At 37.8% G+C, this 17,200-nt stretch overlaps 1 protein-coding gene and 1 pseudogene across 7 annotated transcripts in view; one reads left to right on the top strand and one right to left on the bottom strand.

Annotated features, from left to right (window-relative positions):
- Positions 1-17,200, top strand: part of AKT3 (AKT serine/threonine kinase 3) — a 306,203-nt gene that overhangs the window by 269,445 nt on the left and 19,558 nt on the right. The gene's annotated exons all lie outside the window — the stretch shown is intronic.
- Positions 2,903-16,147, bottom strand: LOC111096848 (annotated as a pseudogene).

Raw genomic sequence — 17,200 nt, 5'->3', positions numbered from 1 at the left:
GACACGCCCAGAGCAGTGACAGTAAGACACTGGCCAGCTGCCTTGAGGTGAATGGGCTTGGAGGGGGCTAGCAAGCCAGGAGAAGGAGCTGCCAAAACATAGCTTTAAATGATGTATTGTGGAGACATGGGTTTCAATTGTTAAAATTGATAAAAATAGATGCTACTTAATCTGAGCAAAGACGTTAAGTGTCTTATGTAAAGAAGCACAACCACAAAAATTACGAAGTTTCTGTGAACAGAATTCATCAGGAGCTGACCTCTTCTGCAGGTTTACTTGGATGGATGTCCGATGAGGCTCTGGTGTTTTAACCACCTTACATGCTTGAAGGACACTACAGCAGCATTATAATAGCACCCTCACATTTTGAGTCTGTCTCTAAAAGGCTTTGAAAATGTGATCGGGTCTGTCTGGATTTGTATCATATCACTAAGAAACAGAGAATTATGGGAATGTTGACACCCGTAACTGTAATGAATCCAATTATAATTCTACTCTTCAGACAGTATAAATTAGGAAATAATTTAGAAAATGAAACACTTTTATGGGACTCATATGTCTTTAAAATATGTAACTGTTTCATAAGAGGTTAATTTACTTCTAAGATCAGGTATTTTTTTAATTACAATTTTATTAATATTCTTTGGGAGCTTTACTCTTTTGTAGATTTATTATCACCTAATTATTGGCCACTTTTCAATATATTGTGGCAAAACTAGAGATAAGACATAGAGAGAGGCTAGTATCCTTAAGGGAAATCTAGATCTCTTCCTAGGTTAAGTAAAAAAAAATAAATTAATCTTAATTGTGAATGTAATGAAGAGCACAGGACTGAAGTGTGGAAATCCATGTCCTAGATTTGCTTCTTCCTTCCTATGGGGAAATGGACAAGTCATTTTACTCACACAAAATTAGGATCTCCGAAGTGCCTTCAAGCTTTAAGATTTAAGAAGATATTTTATAAGATGAATTTATCCAGATAAATTTCTCTGTAGACTTTGCACTCAGTTTGTCGTCTTATACAAAAAATCTGCTGGGATTTTGTGTGATACTGTGTTGAATCTAAGGATCAGTTTGGGGCAGAATTGACATTTGAACAGGATTGAGGCTTCAGATACATGAACATCATATACCTTTCCATTTATTTGGCTTTTCTTTAATGTCTCTCTGTAATGCTTCATAATTTTCTGTGTTCAAGTCTTACCCATATTTTGTTACTTGTCTTTAAGTGTTTTATGTCTTCTAGTATAAATGGTATTTTTAATTTTTATTTTCATATTGTCTTCTATGATTATATAGAAATACAATTGATTTTGTATATGTACCTTATGTCCTGCAGATTTGCAAAACCCACTCATTAGCGTTAGTAGCTCTTTTTTTTTTTTTTTTGGTAGACAAGTCTGCATAGGTGATTATATCTTTTGTAAATAAGTTTTTACTTCATTTTCAACTGGTATGTATTTTCTTTCTTTTTTTTGCCTCGGTATATTGGCTAGGACCTCACTATAATGTTGAGTAGAAGTGATGGAGTGAACATCCTAGTTTTGTTCTTGATCTTATGGAGAAAACATCTTTTATCATTAAGTATGATGTTAATTATCACAGACAGTGCAGAGATCTTAATTTTTTAAAAATATTTATTTACTTATTCATGACAGACACAGAGAGAGAGAGAGAGAGAGGCAGAGACATAGGCAGAGGGAGAAGCAGGCTCCTTGCAGGGAGCCCAATGTGGGACTCAATCCCGGATTCTGGGATCACGCCCTGAGCTGAAAGCAGACACTCAACCACTGAGCCACCCAGGCATCCTGAGTCTTAGTTTTTAAATATCATTCTTCAATAAAAAGAACCAAGGTTACTTGGAGAAGTAGTGACTTCAGCACTGGGATGAAGAAGATAAAAGACAAGGCCAAGGAATTTAGAGGTGCCAAAAAAGTAAAACAAAAAAAACAAGGTTAGATAGATAAATAGAAGTACATTAGTAGGATGCAGGAGCCAACCCTTAAGTCCCAGGGGTGAAAGCTGGAACCATTTCAATAACAAAATAAATAAAGCTTATTTATAATTATACCTTAGTCTATCATGACTCAAAGAATAAAATATATATCTGTAAGTCCACACTACAAAAATAAATGATTGAACAAATAAATGTTGAGAAGAGACATGTCTTCTTGATAGATGAATTGCAATTAATAAATGTAGAATGAAGTTACCTAAAGGAAAATGTGTGTATATACTTCTTATGCATTATATTGCTGGAAACATATTAAGATCCTGGTAACATTGGTTGCCTTAGGAGAGGGAGCTAAGTTAATGATCCCTCTGGTGTGTGTTCAACTTTTCATTACATGTGCTTTTGCAACTTTTGAATTTTCAACTATGTAGATATATTATATAGACATAAGTAACATTAAAACTTTAAGAAGACAAAACATTTAAAAATCTATCAATATTTAGGGCAGCCCCGGTGGCTCAGTGGTTTAGTGCCGCCTTCACTCCAGGGTGTGATCCTGGGGACCCGGGATCAAGTTCCACGTTGGGCTCCCTTCATGGAGCCTGCTTCTCCCTCTGCCTGTGTCTCTGCCTCTCTCTCTCTGTCTCTCATGGATAAATAAATAAAATCTGTAAAAAAAAAAAAAAAAAAAGTCTATAAATATTTAAAGAATCCCATGAATGTCAAAATAGAACAAAAGTAGAAGGAATGAGGTAACTAGTAAATCACCATAAGACCCCCCAGGGTGGGACTTAACTACATGTAGGATCTACCAATGAGTGTTAAAATCAGTGGGCAAAAGTTTAAGAAAGAATATTTGCATAGCCTTAATGTATTTCCTCTCAAACATTTGTTATTTACAAGCTTTAGAGAGTAACTTTATGGTAGAAAAACTTGGCCTACCATGTGTTAAGCCAGCTGACCAAGATTCAGATCACTGGTAGTAAGACCGACTGCTGCCATGTAGCCTGTGACCGGAGACTGTGGGAAGGCTGTGTCACTGCTGTGGTATTCTTTCTCAAAATGCATGACCTCAGCGTAATCTTGGAACCACCTGGAGGGGACACTCCTCAAAATCACTGGCCATGTGGCCTCAAAAGCATCCACTTCAGGAAAGGCCAGGAGTGGCTGTGGAACCAGGGACAGTGGAGATGGAGAAGAGGGGCACAGTGGGAAGGTGGTGACGTCCAGATGACAGTTCTGTACTAGCGCTGATTTCTTAGTTTTGAGCATTGTGCTTTGGCTTTATATTAGCCTTAGGGGCAGGTGTGATAACGAGATAGGAGATCTTTTGTACTACTTGTAGAAGTCTTCTCTAAGCCTAAAATTATTTCAGTATAACAAGTTCTAAAAATATGTTAGTGTAAGCTTTCTATACCTCCTTTATTAGGATGAGGAAGTGCCCTTCTGTTCCTAGTATGCTAATAGTTTTTATCTCGAAGAACTGTTGAATTTCATTACAAGTTTTTCTGCATTTGTTGTAATGACCCTCCGGTTTTTCTCCTTTATATTCTATTAAGATGGTGAATTGCACTGATTGGTTTTCAAATGTTAAGTGAACCTTATATTCCCAGGGGAAAACTCACCTATTTGTGATGTCCTTATTATGTATGCCTAGATTTGATACAATGTATTTCTTTCAGGATTTTTGCATCCCTAAATCACAAGTGATACTGGGGCTGAGGCCTCATCTTCTTTTCCTAAAATGTCTTTGTTTGATTTTCATTCAGGATCATGTTTGATTTTTTAAAATGAAGAAGTATTTCCTCTTCTTCAATTGTATGGGATTGTTTGTTTAGAATTCGTATTATCTGTTCTTAAAATCTTTGATAGAATTTACCAGCAAAGCCACTTGGGCTTGGGGTTTTGTATTTGTTGGGAGGTTTTTAGCTATGAGCTCATGTTCTTTCATAGTTGTGAGGCTATTCTGGTTGTCTGTTGCTTCTTAAATGTTTCCGGACCTTTTGTCTTCTAAGCTTTCTAATTTATTGGCTTAAAAATATTTATAATATTCCCTTATTGTCTTTACAGTGTTTGTTATATATGTGATGATGATCTCTCTTTTAATCCTAATATTGGTAATTTGTGTGTTCTCTCTCCACTTTTTCTTGATAAATGTGGTGAGAGATCCATCAATACTACTGTTTTTTGTTTTTTTTTTTTTCAAAGAATCAGCTTTTGGTTTCACTGATTTTCTGTATTGTTTTTCTGCTCATTATTCACTAATTAATTCTGCTACTTATTACTTCTCTATTCTGCTTCTTTTGAGTTTGCTTTGCTCTTCATTCCCTATTTTCTTTGAGAGAAGCTAAGATTACTGTTTGGGGACCATTCTCTTTTTGTAGCATAGCACTCAAGGAATGCTGTGAGTTTCCATAGAAGGGCTATTAGCTTTGTTTTGCAAGTTTTGATTTGTTATGTTTTCATTTCAAAATAGTTTTAATTCCTCTTGTGATTCCTTCTTAACTCTGAGATTATTTAGAAATGTGTTGCTTGATTTCCAAATATATGGATTTTTCAGATTTTTCTTTTACTGATTCCTAACTAAACTCTCCTGTGTTTGGAAAACATAGTATATATGATACTAGTCCTTTTAAATTTGAGACTTGTTTTATGACCCAGAAAATGGTTTCTTTTGGTGTATATTCTATGTATACTTGAATGTATATTCCGCTTTTATTGCACAAAGTGTTCTACCAGTAGCCATTAGTCAAGATGGTTGGTGGTGCTTATCTTTCCTGAATTCTTACCAATTTGCTGTCTACTTGTTCTGTCAGTTACTGGAAAAGGATTATTGAAATCTAGGGCTATGATTGTGGATTTGTTTCTCTTTTTAGTTTTGTTTCATGTATTTTGAAGCTTCATTGTTGGTTGTGTACACATTTAGGTTTGTTATATCTTCTTGGTGAGTTCACACCTTTATCATTATGAAGTGTTCCTCTATATCCATAACCGTAACCTTGTTTTGAAATCTACTTTGTCCAATATAATTAATATGAGTACTCCAGCTTTCTTTTGATTTTATTTATCATGTCCATCGTGTTAGTTTTAATCTACGTCAGTACATTTGAGTGAGTTTTCTTTTAAGCATCATATATTATTTGTGTGTGTGTGTTTCCGTGTATATAACACTCTTTGTTTACAACTTTATAGCAAAAAAAGAATAGGGAAAAGTTTAAAACAGGGCATTCCAACTGATCTTGTCAGATTAGAAAAATTCCATTGTATTTTATTAATTTATTTATTTTTAAAACATTTTATTTATTCATGATAGACACAGAGAGAGGCAGAGGAGAAATTCCATTTTAAATGCCCATCCCAGTGCCCAAAGGTAAACAATAATGAATCTACATATGCAGTTTCCTTTATGAAGTGCAGTGTTCATATTTTAGGCATCTTTTAAACATAAAAATTCTAAAAAGTGGATTCACTCCTTAAAACTACATAAATTAAAGGTGTTTTAAATTTAAATTTATGTTCTCGTAATAACACATGCCCAATGAAAATCAAAAGCGGAAAAGCAGCTGCACTTCCTATCTGAGTGGACAGTTACAACAATCAATCATTTTATGCAATGACCTTTATATTTTCAATTTATCATTAGCTACTTTGAATTTACCATGAGATGTGGACAAAGTCAGAAGACAAGACTTAGGGAGAGGACTTCTTTTTTGGAGGGAGGTTAAGCCTTTCAGAACTGGCATGGGAAATATCTTGTTGAAGGATTCCGCATGGAAAAATTAATGTAGTCCGTGTCCACTCCTGCTGAACTGGCTTACTGTTTTCATTGACATGTTTAGTGTCATTTTAAAAATCTACTGTGTTTAACTCTTCTAGTTGATCCAAATCTTCAACAATACAGAGATTTTCATTGATAGGAACAACAGCCCTGGCTCCGAGTTCCTGCCTCTTCCCTTTGTTGTGCTATTTCCAGATCACTTCCTTCACCACTTCAGCCCTACCTCTGGAAGGCTCACTTCATTGTTTTCTGAAGTACATGTACTGAATCTTTCAGGACTGGTTACTTTTCTGCCTCTCTCATCTACATCTCTTGGAATGTACAGGTTTAATTCTCCATTGTTTGTGTGCACTGAAGCATATCCCACCCCCCCACCCCCACCTCCCCACCTCTTGCCTGGATGTCACAGATACTATCTCCATCCTCATTATCATCGACCAAAGCAGGATGAAATTCCAGCTCTTCATGCCCACTGATCACCAGTGCTTTCCCTGCTTTGATGTATGCTTGCCTTCCTTCCATATCTTGCTCAAGTTCCATCAATGTTTTCTTGTTTTTCCTTTCTTTTCATGCAGGAAAAGGTTCAAGGGTGATTTTGGTAATATTTGAACCTAGGCAAAACACTCTCAATTAGATCTCATGCAATTTCATTTTCTTTCTCTTCCTTCTTTATATCTTTCTTTCACACAAATCCAGGAGGAAATGCACAGTGAAACATATAAGTATCATCCCCTCAGGCCAGCCATATTTGTTGTTTTCAAAAGCTTCAAGAAATGTTTGCACACTATTTAAGGGTTTTTTCCTCTTTTCCAGCTTTTTGTTCACTGTTTACAGTTTTATCTCATCTCACTTATCCATAGTATCTTTTTCAAGCTCTTTATGTCTTGCATCACATTTTCTCCCCAGAGTCAATTATGGGAAAACATACAATTACCTCCCTTTGTTCACTGCCTTTGCTCGAAGAGCACACATACTGCGATTTGAATCTGCACCTTTGCTTGTTTTTTTGAGCAACAAGTATAGATTTAAATAGCTCATTTAGCTCTTGCAATTCTTTCTTGTTGTCTTTAGTTTCTTTTCAGCTTCACTTTATGCTGACATGGATTTTGTTGACTTAAATTGAACTTGATGACTGATAGCTTTGATAAACTTATATATATATATTTTTTTGCCCCCCTTATTATTCTTTAGATCAAATACTTTAGGGGCACTAGGGTGGCTCAGTTGGTTGAGTGTTCAACTCTTGATTTTGACTCAGGTCATGATCTAAGGGTCATGAGATTGAGCCTCATGTCAGGCTCTGCACTGAGTGTGAAGTCTGCTGGAGATTCTCTCTCTGCCCCCCTCAATGCTCTCCCTCCCTCTTTGTAAAAAAAATAATAATAATTTATGTTCCGTAATTTTCTCTTTTTTTGCTCCATCTTTTTGCTGCCAACAGCCTGACTCTGTTTCTTGGAGGGCATTGTAGAGACAGGTGGCACCAGCCAGACTTAAAGCTTAGCTGGACACCATCAAGAGATCTGGTCCCATAGCAGGAGGAGGAGGAAGACATGGGCCTCCCTAGCCACCATTCTGTGCCTTTTTTCTTATTCATTAGGTAATATATGATTTTTAAATGGGCTCTGAAACCCATTTTTATTTAATGTAAGTATTGACAGAGTTGGGTTTATACCTGCTATTTTGGGATTTGTTTTTGGTTTCATTTTTTATCTGTTCCTTTCTTTATCTTTGCCTGCCTTCTCTTGGATTTATTGAATATTTTATGATTCTGTTTTGTCTTGGCTCCTATCTTACTAGCTATCTCTTTTTTTTATTGTCTTGAAGTTGTTTCTAGAGTTTGCTATAAACATATTTAACTTCTGACAGATTGCTTTCAATGGATACTAGAACCACATCACATTCAACAGCACATTAGTTTTGTCTCCCATTCTTTATGCTATCATTTTACTTTCACGTTATAAACATCATAGCATAAGAGACCTTTATTTTGCTCTCAAGAGTTATGTTTTAATAAGACTAAAACTATGTATTTATACTTTTAGCATTCTCCATTCCTTTATGTAGATCCTTGCTTCCATCTGGTATCTGATTTTGGGCTTTTTCTTTGTTGCTTTTCTTTAACCTTTATTCAAAGGCTCATTTATGTAGCTTCACTTCTCAGACATGACTCCCTGGGCTTGGAAAGATTCCTGGAAAAAGAGGGTATTTGAAGGAAACAGAGGATAGGATATGATGGGAATGTGACGTTTCAGAAGTGGAGGCCAACGTGAGAATAAATCAGGCAGTGAGAAATGAAGTACGTGAAGATCTGCTGACTGTGAAGAACCTACAGTTCAGGGTGGATTGAGACTGGGTGCAAAAAATGGAGCAGGGCCCCTGTTGATTTGGGGTAGTTCCTGCAAGGTTAGCTCCTCCTGTTTGCTTGATGCACCTGCTTACTAGGACAGTAGCTCCTCCAGTAGGGAAATGCTATAACATGATTGGACCCTTTCAGCTTTTGTTCGTATAGACTTTTAGGCAAGAGAGCTCGGAAAAGAAAACCTCGGAAAATCAAGAGACTGCACAGTGATAGTAATGTTTGATTCTGAATGCAGTTACCCAAGGGCTAGAAATACAGGACTAGCACTAGAAGTGAGAACAGGAATGGATATGGCTATCTGGGAACTCTGTTATTGAGGGCTGTGGGAGTGGATTTCTTCTGTGAGCAGGAGAGGGATGCGAAAATCGATGGGAAAGAAAGTTGGGGAGGGAAGACGGTGTAAGGACACTTGAGAGCCACGGGTGTGTTAGAAAATGTCCAGTCAGGAAGGGAAGTTGGTTTGAGGACATGTTTTTACAAGGTGTATCCAAATCCCTTGTGAAGAATCATGCAATAGTTGCAGGGACACCTTTCTGACTAAATCATGACTCTATTTTCTGGCTGAAAAATTCATCTTGAGGAGTTTGGTGATTGATGGCAGTTATGCAGATGTTAGTGATCACTGTGGTTTCCGTCAGTGAAGCAAGGTTCCAGTATAACACAAACACTAGCAGAGAAGACAGATCATAGCTACAAATATACTTCCCGGGCATTCACACTGATACACTCCTTACCTGCTCTAATGATGGCCCATTTTTAAGCTTTGGATCAAAGAAAGATAAGCTCCAAATATCTACCAGACACTCTTATGGTTTAATGTTAAAACTACTTCCGGTATGCCTGGGTGGCTCAGTGGTTGAGCCTTTGGCTCAGGTGATGATCCAGGGTCCTGGGACAGAGTCCCGTATCAGCTCCCCACAGGGTGCCTGCTTCTCTCTCTGTCTCTCATGAATAAATAAATAAAATCTTTTAAAAAAATAAAATAAACTACCCTTTCATTGATCAGGGACGTTGCACTGTGGATACAAAAGAACACAGACAGCTGTCCAAATGTTAGTTACAGTGCAAAATGTGAATGACCAAAGTTTTAAAATCCCTCAAATTGGATTAAAAACAAAATATAACAAGATGTTCCTTATAAGAATGTCGCCTAAAACAAAATTACACAGAAAAGTAGAAAAAATAAGAGGATGATTAGAGATTTAACAGTCCAAATGTTATAAACAATAGTAACTTTGGGCGAAGTTGATTTCAGTATATAAGTATGAAATGTGAAAGGTCATTTTGGCATAATGTACAATATTCACCAAATAGTAGCATCTACAAGCACAAAACACTATCAGAAATGCCAGAGGACTTGGTAGAAAAACAATTTATTGCTCAATGTGGCAGAGGTTTTAGCTGACAAGATCTAGCTTGTGGTTTTGTTGATTTTCTTCATCAATTTTTTTTTTTTTTTTCAGTTTCATTGATTTCTGCTCTGGAACTTATTTCTTTTCTTATCACAGATTTTATTTGCTCTTTTATTTCTAGTTTCCTAAGCTTGAACCTTAGATAATTACTTTAGATCTTTCCTTTCAAATACATTCAAGTGCAATAAATTCTCCATTAAGTTCTGTTACCCCACGAGTCTTGATAAGTTGTACTTTCGTTTTCATTTAGTTGAAAATACTTCTCCTGGGACTTCCTACTTGACTCATACATTACTTAGAAGTGTATTATTTAATCTCCTAAGTATTTGGGGGTTTTGAGCTATCTGTCTCTTACTAATTTCTAGTTTAATTCCACTATGGTCTGAGAGCATTCCCTTGAATGTTTGTTCTTTTAAATTTTTTAAGGTATGTTTTTTAGCCTAGGATGTGACCTATCCTGGTCAGTGGTCTATGAGCTTGGGAAGAATGTATATTCTGCTGTTGTGGATGAAGTGGTCTGTAAATGTCAGTTGGATCCAATTGGCTGATGGTGTCTTTCAGTTCAGTGATGCCCTTGCTAATATTCTTCCTGCTGGATATGTCAAACCCTTATAAAGGGGTGGTAAAGTCACCAAGTATGATAGTGAGTTAATCTGTTTCTCCTTGCAGCTCTATCAGTTTTTGTCTATTGTGTTTTGATACTCTGTTGTTCTATGCATACACATTAGCAATTCTTATGTCTTAATGGAGAATTGGCCAAGTTATCATTATGTTATATCTCTCTTTATCTGTGATGATTTTCCTTACTCAGAAATCTGCTTTGAAAAAAAAAAAAAAAGAAATCTGCTTTGTTTGAAATTAGTGCAGCTACTCCAGCTTTCTTTTCCCATTAGCATGGCAAGTCTTCCTCCATCCCCTTTTAATCTCTTGGTGTCTTTACATTTAAAGTGGATTTCTTGTAAATAATACACAATTGATTCTTTGGTTTTTATACACTTTACAGTCATTGTTTTTGTTGGTGTTTTTAGACCATTGAAATTTATTTATTTTTTTAAAGATTTTATTTATTTATTCATGAGAGACACAGAGAGAGAGAGGCAGAGACACAGGCAGTGGGAAAAGCAGGCTCCATGCAGGGAGCCTGATGTGGGACTCGATCCCAGGTCCCCAGGATCAGGCCCTGGGCTGAAGGCGGTGCTAAACTGCTGAGCCACCTGGGCTGCCCAAGGCCATTGAAATTTAAAGTGATTATTACCACAGTTGGATTAATATCTGCTATAACTGTTACTGCTTTCTAGTCATTGTCCTGTTCTTTGTATCTTCTAGTGTGTTGTACTCTTTTTCTGACTTCTCTGGTTTTAACTGAGCATTTTCTAAGACTATTTTTTTCTCCTCTTTTAGCATCTCATATTTTTTTTTACATTGTTTTAGTGTTTTTCTTTAAGTTTGCAATATATATTTATAATTAATTGAAGTCCTTTTTCAAATAATACCACACCATTTCATAGTGTAAGTACCTTAAAGCAGTATTTCTAATTCCTCCTTCCTGTCCCAAGTAACATTACTCATTAATTTCACTCATCCATAAGCTATAATTGTTGTATATATTATTGTATTATTATTTCAAACAAACTGTTACCTGGTAGATTAATTAAGAATAAGAAAAGGGGGGCACTTTGGTGGCTTGTCAAGAGTTAAGTGTCTGACTCTTGATTTTGGCTCAGATCATGATCTCATTGTTGTGAGCTCAAGCCTCACACTTGGCCCTGCACTGAGCATGGAGCCTCTCCCTCTGTGCCTCCTCTACCCACCCCTGTCCTTCTCTCTCTCAAAAAAAAAAAAAAAAAAAAAAAGAATAAGAAAAAAAAATATTTTACCTCTGTTGGTTCCTTTTCTAGCTTTCTTCCTTTCTATAGAACTAAGCTTCTATATCATTCTCTTTTTTTCTGATGACTTTTTTTTTTTTTAACATTTTTTGCAAGGTAGGTCTGCTGGTGACAAATTGCCTCAATTTTTGTTTGTCTAGGAAAGTCTCCATTATTCCTTATTTTTGAAAGCTAATCTTCCTGGATACAGAATTCTAGGTCATTGTTTTTATCTTTCAATATTATGTATTTTACTGTATTTTTTTTTCTCACTTACATGGTTACTGAAGAGAATTCAGTGTAATTCTTGTCTTTGAACCTCTATAGAAAAGATTTTTAGTGTGCACATGTGTATGTTTCTGGCTTCTCAAAATTTTGTCCTTGTCTTTGATTTCCTGCAATTTGAAGATTTTATTTACTTATTCATGAGAGACACACAGAGAGGCAAAGACATAGGCAGAGGAAGAAGCAGGCTCCCTGTAGTGAGCCTGATATGGGACTTGATCCCAGGACCCTGGGATCACACCCCGAGCCAAAGGCAGACGCTGAACCACTGAGCCAATCAGGTATCCCATTTTCCTGTCCTTTAAATATGATATGGTGTATATTTGGGGATCTTTATCTTGAGTGCTATTTTCTGAACTTAAGAGATACGTGTCTTGGTGGGTAGCACTAATTTTGGAAAATGCGCAGTCATTATTGCTTCAGTATTTTTTCTCCTTTCTTTCCCTGTCATATTCCCGTTTATAATACCTATTATAATTGCTTAATGATTTTTGAATAGTCCATTTTCATATATTCTTTTTCCATTTCAGTTTTTGAAGTTTCTATTAACATTTCTTCAAGCTCACTGAATCTTTCCTTGGCCATGCTCTGGTTATTAATGAGCCCATCAAAGGCATTCTTGATTTCTCTGATGGTGTTTCTTTATTTCTAGCATTTCCTTTTTATTATTTCTTAGAGAATTAATTACTTTACTTATAGTACCCATATGTCCTTACATGTACTGCAGTTTTCCATTAAAAAACCCTTGCTGTGGGATCCCTGGGTGGCCCAGTAGTTTAGCACTTGCCTTCGGCCCAGGGCATGATCCCGGAGTCCTGGGATCAAGTCCCACATCGGGCTTTCTGCATGGAGCCTGCTTCTCCCTCTGCCTGTGTCTCTGCCTCTCTCTCTCCCTGTGTCTCTCATGAATAATAAATAAAATATTTTTTAAAAAACGCTGCTGTATTTTCATAGAGGAATTAAATTCCAGTCTGATAATTCCAGTATCTCTTCCATATCTGAGGCTGGTTCTGGTGCTTGCTTCTTATTGTGAAACTGTATTTTTTTTATCTTTTAGTATGCCTTGTAATTTTCTGTTGAAAGCCAGACATGTACTGGATAAAAGAAACTGAAGAAATGGAGGTAAACAGGTTTTGAGTTGAGGTCTTATGAGTTTTTCAGGCTAGTTTATCAGGAGAGAAGGGCAGAGGGAGAGGGAGAATCTCAAGCAGACTCCCAGCTGAGAGTGGGTCCCCTCACAGGGCTTGATCCCACGACCCTGAGATCATGATCTGAGCCAAAACCAAGAGTCAGGTGCTTAACCAACAACTGTGCCAGCCACCCAAGGTGCCCCTAGGCAGCTTTTATCATAGATTCTAATAAGATAAGATGATAAAAAAAAAATAAGAAAAAGAAATAAGGGGTATTTGATTTTTAAAGGAAAAAAAAACCTTAATAGATCTTTGATGGTGGAATATGTAATAATTGCATTTTGTCTTATTTTAACAGTGGAATACTATACTGAATTAAAAAATGAATAGGTTGGATTTATAAGTATCAATTGGTAAATTAAGTATTTATTGGTACATCTCAAAAAGACATAAATATAAAAAATCAAGTTACATAAGATATTTAGGGAATGATACCATTATTGTAAAAACTGAAAATGAACTAAAGAAAATTATATCTCTCATAGCCTATCTATGGGAGAAAAGTACATGCAATGATATAGAGCACCACAATATTTGCCTGAATTATATGTAATTGTAGTTTTGGGGGATTAAAAATGGGTCAACAGGGATGCCTGGGTGGCTTAGTGGTTGAACATTGGCCTTCGGCTCAGGGCATGATCCCGGGGCCTGGGATCGAGTCCCTGCACAGAGCCTGCTTCTCCCTCTGCCTATGTCTCTGTCTCTCTCTGTGTGTCTCTCATGAATAAATAAGTAAAATTTTTTTAATGGGTGAACATTAATGAGGAGAAAGCAATAGAAATAGAAATAGAAAGCAATAGGTATGCAGCTGCATCTCCATGTTTTATATCTTAAAAATATCCAGAAGTGCGAAACTATCTATGACTAAACATAACATCAGATTCAGTTGTTGTTTTATATTATTTTCTATTCTTTCCTTTATGTTCAAAATAGTTCTTTTTAAATTTTGTAAATGCAGCGGGAGGTAAAAGAAATGGAAGCACCAAGCGTAGTCTCCTCAAGAAAATGGAAGAATAATGAAGGAAGGAGTAGGGGTGAACCGGGAAACAGCCTACAGAAGGGATTAGATTTTAGATTTGGCCTTGCTCTTGTGTTGGTCTGTCCCTGGGGGAAAATCCAATCAGGACTCTGGAAGTGGAGGTGCATGGAACAAGGTAAGTTTCTATGCAGACAGCAAGATGTATTGTAATATAGAGATTGTAGGTGTGAGACTGATAAACATGGGGAAAGTGAGATAAGAACAAGCAAGACTGTGAGGCCTTGCCAGAGGGCTTAGTTTTCACAGAAGAGGTGGGGCGCCTTCTTGGTGACACTGATGGGAAAGAAAGGGAAACGCCCTCTGAGGCAAATATTTTTATAACTATTTGGTCCTGAAGCTGAGGTAGTAGTTCCTGCCTGAAGGCCCTGCCTTCTTTCCAGGAGTCCTGCCTTCTTAGAGTGAGAAGAAAGTATGAGGCCCACGTTAACTGCCTGAGGAGAGGGTACTGGGGGACCCTCATCAGGGCCAGGGCAGGGGCGCCAGCCAGTGTGTGGTGGGGGGAGGGCCCAGCTGAGGCAGAAGATTCCAGAAGTTCATGGAGACTGCTGAAGCTCTAGTCTTTGTAAGGAAAAAACATTCTACTATAAAACATGAAGACCACTAAAGGGGCTTTTAGAGAAGATGGATTTGGAATCTTTGGCTCATTGTGATCTTACTAGAATCTTACCTCATTTTGATCTACCTTTTACTTATCACAATTGTACGTACTTGCCAGAGATTCCCTGCAGAAAAGAAAACTTGCTTTTGTTGTGCCCAAGATTGCGAATCCAAGAAACCACCAAGGAGCCGACACCCATGCAAGCGCATGAGGGTTTATTAGCAAGCTCGAGCTTGGGTCCAAGTATACCCAACACAGCCGAGCAGGCACTCGGACCCTGAGGGGGGTTACAGCTGGGTTTTTTATAGGCTGGTCTAGGGGATTTTTAGAAGGAGTGGAGGAATTTCTCAAGTTCTGTTTACATTCTGATATGGGGCTTTCAAGGGCATTGAGCTCTGTTCTCATTCTAATATGGGAATTTCTACCACGGGCGTGGGCTCTGTTGTCTTTCTGATATGGGATTCCCTGCCGAGGACATTCTGCAGTTTTTCCTGTAAAGTTCAGCTCTTATTCACAGGGGCCTAAGATGGCTGTACTTGTGCTAATACTAAACTTTAGGTGGCATGGCCTTAATTTTTCTCGGCCTCCGCAGCTTTTAGAGAGTAATTTAGGTACTTCATAATTTATTTTGGTCACTCATTTGATACTCATTTCAGTGAAATGGCAACTGTTTAAATGGGCAATTATATTCTAGTCCCTAGTGGGAGGAACAGAGACGGGCCTGAATGAAATAATGCTTGAGGGGGGTGGGGAGGAAGGGTCACCGGGATCTTCCACACCTTATTATATGAGTTTAAGTCTTTGGCTCCTTCCTTACGCTTCTGTGTTCCAGTTTGAATATTAACCTTCACCTCTGTCCGGATGCTAAGTTAGAACTTTAAGTATTTGTTATCTTTTTCCATGTTCACCCTTCTTTCAAATACTCTTTTTTTTTTTTTTTTAATTAAAAAACAAAAATTGTTTTTGCTGAGCTCTGATTCACTCTATAAAGTGTACACATAAGGTCAATGTTGGTATTGACCCGGAGTCCCTGGTGCTGCTGTGGGAAGCAGAGCAAGTGCTCCTCTCTCATCATTCCTTCTTGAAGACCCAGTTCCTTTCTGGTACACTCCCCTTCAGTCCAAGAAACTGCCCTCATTTCTCAATAGTGCATGTATGCTGCCAAGGAACTTGTTTTCTTTATCTGATGGTGTCTTTATTTTGCCCTCACTTTTGAGGGATATTTTCACTGAATATAAAGTTGTAAGCTGATAGTTTAGTGAGTGCTTATTCAGTTATGTGTCCCTTTGTAAATTATGTGTCATCATTTCTCCTGCTGCTTTCAAGATATTTTCGTTTGTGTGATGGCTTTAGAATAAATCACTGAGTAGGCTGAGCTACATTTTCCAGAATTCTCCTGTAAGATTCCAAGAGCAGAAGTGAAGCAGCAGCCACTGGTAGCTCCTGCTCTTGTGGGTTGTCTGTTAGCTCACTTCCCCAGTGCTGACCCTGAGGCAGGGGTGAGGCCTGCATCTGCTCCTGGTCCCCCTGTGAGCCCGGTCACCGGTCACCTCTGCCACTACTGGGCCAGCGTGCATGTTCAGCCTCATGATGCAGGTCCCCAGCTTGTGCAGGAGTGCCACACCATTGAGGTCCAAGGTGGTGACCATGACATGGATTTCAGCCATCCTGTGGGCTCCAGTTCATGCTTCTGGGTTTCATATTGCTCTTCTCCCTGCTTTACATGCATCCTCCCCTCCCACCTCCTGTCCCATGGACACCAAGCTCCACATGTCCTTAAACATGAAGACAGCAGCCTCACAGAGACTGTGGCCAGCCTCCTCCCTAAGTTGATGGAGTTCAGAGCCCCCTAATCCCCTTCTCTGCCCTCTCCTTCTTTTTCTTCCTCCCTCCTCTTCTTCCTTCACTCTCCCTCTCTCACCCTCTCAGTCTCTTTGTCTCTCTTTCACACACACACAAACACAGACACACACACACATGCACACACACACATGCACACACAGTGTTTCTGCTTCTCTGTTTGAATCCTGACTGAGATTTGGTTTTCAAACTATACTGTTTGTAGGTGAGGTTTTCTTTGTATTTATCCTACTTGGAGTTCTCTGAGCCTTTTGAATCTCTTACCTTTCACTAACTTTGGAAGAATTTTAGCTATTATTTCTTGAAATATACTTTTTGTCTTATTGTCTCCTTCCTTTATAATTCCCATTACAATACCTTTGACCCTTTGACATGATCCCACAGATCTTTGAATTTCTGTTCATTTTTTTCTAGTTTTTGCCTGTGGTCATCAGATTGAATTGTTTCTATTGATAAATCCAGTTTACTGACTCTGCTGTAATCTTTAAACCGCTGTAAACCCATATGGTGAATTTCTTATTTCAAATGTATTTTTCCATTTTAGATTTTCCATTTGATTCTCCTTTTTTAATAGTCTCCATTTCTACATCTCTTTAAGCATTAGGAACATATTTTACTTCACATCATTGAGTGCAATTATAAAATCTGCTTTTGAATTTTTGTCTGCTAATCCCAAAGTCCAGGCCTGGTTCACATCAGCCTCCCTCATTATCTCTTTGTGGTACATGGGCCATCTTCTCCTGTTTGTTTTTATGTTGAGTCATTTTGGAATATGTCCTGGGCATTGTGACTGAGACACAATAGGGCCTCTGAAATCTATTAGATTACAACAAGAATATTGATTTTTTTTCTTTGTATTT

The sequence above is a fragment of the Canis lupus genome, chromosome 7 (genome assembly GCF_011100685.1).
Source record: "Canis lupus familiaris isolate Mischka breed German Shepherd chromosome 7, alternate assembly UU_Cfam_GSD_1.0, whole genome shotgun sequence".
NCBI lineage: Eukaryota > Metazoa > Chordata > Mammalia > Carnivora > Canidae > Canis > Canis lupus.
Note: the sequence above shows the minus strand (reverse complement) of the source record. Positions and strands in the feature narration are given on the sequence as shown.